Here is a 5,001-nt window from a genome sequence, read left to right on the forward strand (position 1 = left end):
GGTCATGATCCTAGAGTCCCGGGATCGAGTCCCACATCGGGCTTCCTGCTCAGCAGGGAGTCTGCTTCTCCCTCTGACCCTCTTCCCTCTCGTGCTCTCTATCTCTCATTCTCTCTCTCTCAAATAAATAAATAAAATCTTTAAAAAAAAAGAAATAGAAAGACATTCCATGCTCATGGATTGGAAGAGCAAATATGGTTAAAATGTCTCTACTACCCAGTGCAATCTACAGATTTAATGGAATCCCTATCAAAATACCAACAGCATTTTTTTTCACAGAGCTAGAAAAAACAATCCTAAAATTGTGTGAAACCACAAAATCCCCAAATAGCCAAAACAATCTTGAAAAAGAAAAACAAAACTGGAGCTATCACAATTCCAGACTTCAGTTATATTACAAGACCATAGTAATCAAAACAATATGGTTCTTTAATGGCGGGCAATGAGAGTGGAGAGTGTACCACAAGGGCCTTGGGCACACTGTGAGAGTACATGGTGGTGGGGTAGTGTCTGCCAACCCCAAATGCTATAATCCACCCCTCTATCACAGGCAAATCTTTGCACCTAATCATGATGTCGCCAAGTCTTGCTCCTGGTACTTTATGTCTCAGTTGAAGAAGATGAGAAGATGAAAGTCTTCAGGGGAAATTGTCTATTGTGGACAGGTGTTTGAGAAATCCCCCCTTCAGGTAAAGATCTTTGGTATCTGGCTGTGCTATGACTCCCAGAGTGGCACCCACAACATGTGCTGGGAGTACCAGGGCCTGACCACTACACATGCTGTCACCCAGTGTTACTGAGACACGGGTGCCCAGCACTGTGCATGGGCCCACTCAATCCAGATCATGAAGGTGGATGAGATTGCAGCCAGCAATTGCTGCTAACTGGCAGTCAAGCAGTTCCATGACTCCCAGATCAAGGTCCCACTGCCCCCACCGAGTCCTATGTCACCAGCCCAAACCATGCTTTACAACCAAGAGGCCCAACACTATATTTTAGATGCAGAGCCTCCCTGTCCCCAGGTCTGCGCAAATAAACTCCTTGGGAAAACAAAACAAAACAAAACAAAAACCAGTATGGTACTAGCACAAAAATAGACACAGATCAATAGAACAGAATAGAAAGCCTAGAAATAAACCCACAGTTATATGGTGAATTAATCTTTGCCAAAGGAGGCAAGAATATGCAATGGGGAAGAGTCTTTTCAATAAATGGTACAGGGAAAACTGGACAGCCACATGCAAAAGAATAAAACTGGACCACTTTCTTAAGTCATACACAAAAATAAACTCAAAATAGGTTAAGAAACTAAATATTAGACCTGAGACCATAAAAACAAATCTTGAAAAAGAGCACAGGCAGCAGTTATTTCTCTGACATTGACCATAACATCTTCTAAATACGTCTCCTGATGAAAGGGAAACAAAAACAAAAATAAACTACTGGAACTATATCAAAATAAAAAGCTTCTGCACCACAAAGGAAATAACCAACAAAACTAAAAGACAATCTACAGAATGGGAGAAAATATTCACAAATGACATATCTGATAAAGGGTTAGTGTCCAAAATACAAAAAGAACTGCTACAACTCAACACCAAAAAAACTCCAAATAATACATTAAAAAATGGGCAGAAGATGTGAATAGACATTTCTCCAAAGAAAACATACAGATGGCCAACAGACACATGAAAAGAAGCTCATTATCACTCATCAGCAGGGAAATGCAAATCAAAACCACAATGAGATATCAGAATGTCAGAATGGCTAAAATTAACAACAGAGGAATGGCTAAAATTAACAACAGAGGAAACAATGGGTTTTGGCAAGGATGCAGAGAAAGGGGAACCCTATTACTCTATTGCTGGGAATGCAAACTGGTGCAGCCACTGTGGCAAATAGTATGGAGGTTCCTCAAAAAATTAAAAACAGAACTACCCTATGATCCAGTAACCACACTACCAGGTGTATACTCAAAGACTACAAAAACACTAATCCAAAAAGTGTATGCACCCATATGTTTATTGTAGCATTATTTACAATAGCCAAATTATGGAAGCCGCCTGTGTCCACTGACAGATTAATGGATAAAGAAGATGTGGTATTCAGTAGCAAAAAAATAATGAAATATTGTCATTTGCAACAGCATGCATGGATCTAGAGAGTATAATACTAAGTGAAATAAGCCAGTCAGAGAAAGTAAAATTCCATACAATTTTATGAATATGTGGAATTTAAGAAACAAAACAAAGGAACAAAGGGAAAAAAGAGAGAGAGACAAACCAAAAAACAGATTTTTACCTATAAAGAAGAAACAGATGGTTACCAGAAGGGAGGGGGGTAGGGGGATGGGTGAAATAGGTGAAGGTGATTGAGAGTACACTTAGCTTGATGAACACCAAGTAATGTATGGGATTGTTGAATCACTATATTGTACACCTAAAACATTCAATACTGTATATTATCTATTCCGGTATATAATATAATATAATATAATATAATATAATATAATATAATATATAATATAATTAATATAATATAAAATAAAATAATAAAATAGGGACGCCTGGGTGGCTCAGTCAGTTAAGCATCTGCCTTCTGCTCAGGTCATGATCCCAGAGTCCTGGGATTGAGTCCCCCATCAGGCTCCTTGCTCAGTGGGAGCCTGCTTCTCCCTCTGCCTGCCACTCCCTCTGCTTGTGCTCTCTCTCTCTGACAAACAAATAAAATCTTTAAATAAAATAAACTATGAAATTTTAGAGAGATGCATAAAGTAAGTTGTAATTCAGAAAAAAATGTGTGCATATTGAATATCTGTTATTTTAGGATATATTGATGAGAATATAAACGGTTATTTTACTCAAATGGCTCATAAACCAGAAGAGGAGACAGAGATATAGGCAGCAAATGTAGAGTTGACAAGTAATTACTAGAAAGCAGAATCTGAACAGTAACAGAATAGAAATCCAGACAATATGTAGTGTGAGGCAAGAGAACAAAGCAATTAACTCCAAGGGGAAGGCTTCGAAGAGGGTATATTTTTGGAACCAATCTTTGATAGATAGGTATGACCTTGACACTCAGAGATTGAGCAGAGAAGGATATTCCAGGGAGAGGGAACAGCATGCCCAAAAGCAAAGAGCCAAACAAGTACTGGCCAAAGTGCCTGGAGCAAAGAAGATGATGATCAGAATACAGGCTGAAGAGGTAGGTTGAAATGGATGAAGGAAATTTTGAGTAGCATGATGAGGAATTTAGATATTATTCAAAAGAAAATTGATAGTTTTAGATAAAGTGAATGGCATGATTAATTTTGAAGTTTAGAAAGATTACTCTGATAGAAGTATAACGATTTAGAACAAATAGAAACTGGAGACAAAGGGAGATATTATGATAGACCCCAAGCATGAAAAAAGGGCATGATTAGGGCAAAAAAAGATAAATAGAGAAAAGAGATGTAAAAAATGTTATGCAGTTAAAATCAATAGAGGGATGTAATCAGAGATCAATACCAACACATCTAACATAGGAAATAGCAACATAGAGAATGCGGGGGAAGGAAATAGATTAGATGCTAAACCATTGTGGGTGAACTTAATGTAGTGGAATTTAGCGGATTACATGAAGGCTCAGGTGGGAACAAAGGATCATTAAATATCAGTGCACATAGGGGCGCCTGAGTGGTGCAGTCGGTTAAGCATCTGACTCTTGGTTTCGGCTCAGGTTCTGATCTCAGGGTCATGGGACTGAGCCCTGCGTTGGGCTCCTTGCTCAGCACAGAGTCTGCTTAAGACTCTCTCCTCCTGCCCCTCCCCTCCTGCTTTCTTAAATCAGTCAATCAATCAATCAATCATCAATCTTTTAAAAAGTATCAGTGCACATAATTCCAAGACAAACTCCTAATCAAAGACTGGTGAATTAGTGGTATTCCCTGCATAGATTTAAAAAAATGGCTAATAACCTACAACATTACTTAGACTAATAGATTTACATTTTGGGGATAATTTTGCTTGAAAAATATCTTTTAAAAATATCAGTGAATTTCAAGCTATATTGCAAAGTTGTGATCACCAAGATAGCATGGTACTGGCACAAAAACAGACATATAGACCAATGGAACAGAATAGAGAACCCAGATATGGACCCTCAACTCTATGGTCAAATAATCTTTGACAAAGAAGGAAAAAACATGCAATGGAAAAAAGACAGTCTTTTCAATAAACGGTGCTGGGAAAATTGGACAGCCACATGCAGAAAAATGAAACTCGACCATTCTGTAACACCATTCACAAAGATAAACTCAAAGTGGATGAAAGACCTCAATGTGAGACAGGAATCCATCAAAATCCTAGAGGACAACATAGGCAGTAACCTTTTGGACATCGCCCACAGCAACTTCTTTCAAGATACATCTCCAAAAGCTAGTGAAACAAAAGCATAAATGAACTTTTGGGACTTCATCAAGATAAAAAGCTTCTGCACAGCAAAGGAAACAGTCAACAAAACAAAGAGACAACCCACAGAATGGGAGAAGATATTTGCAAATAACACTACAGATAAAGGGCTGGTATCCAAGATCTATAAAGAACTTCTCGGGTGCCTGGGTGGCTCAGTTGCTTAAGCAACTGCCTTCGGCTCAGGTCATGATCCTGGAGTCCCGGGATCGAGTCCCACATCAGGGTCCCTGCTCAGCAGGGAGTCTGCTTCTCCCTCTGACCCTCTTCCCTCTCGTGCTCTCTATCTCTCATTTTCTCTCTCTCAAATAAATAAATAAAATCTTTTTTTTAAAAAAAAAGAACTTCTCAAACTCAACACCCAAAAACAAGTGATCAAGTCAAAAAGTGGGCAGAAGATATGAAAAGACACTTCTCTGAAGAAGACACACAAATGACTAACAGACACATGAAAAAGTGTTCATCATCATTATCTATCAGGGAAATTCAAATCAAAACCACATCGAGATACCACCTTACACCAGTTAGAATGGCAAAAATGGACAGG

General features: G+C 38.6%; 1 pseudogene; it reads left to right on the forward strand.

Moving 5' to 3' along the window:
• The first annotated feature begins 432 nt into the window (after positions 1 to 432).
• On the forward strand, positions 433 to 999 carry LOC114223747 (large ribosomal subunit protein eL20 pseudogene; annotated as a pseudogene).
• The last annotated feature ends 4,002 nt before the right edge of the window (positions 1,000 to 5,001 follow it).

The sequence above is a fragment of the Eumetopias jubatus genome, unplaced genomic scaffold (genome assembly GCF_037043125.1).
Source record: "Eumetopias jubatus isolate StellerSeaLion01/CBP00866 unplaced genomic scaffold, mEumJub1_p1.0 scaffold_11, whole genome shotgun sequence".
In the NCBI taxonomy this organism is placed as follows: Eukaryota; Metazoa; Chordata; class Mammalia; order Carnivora; family Otariidae; genus Eumetopias; species Eumetopias jubatus.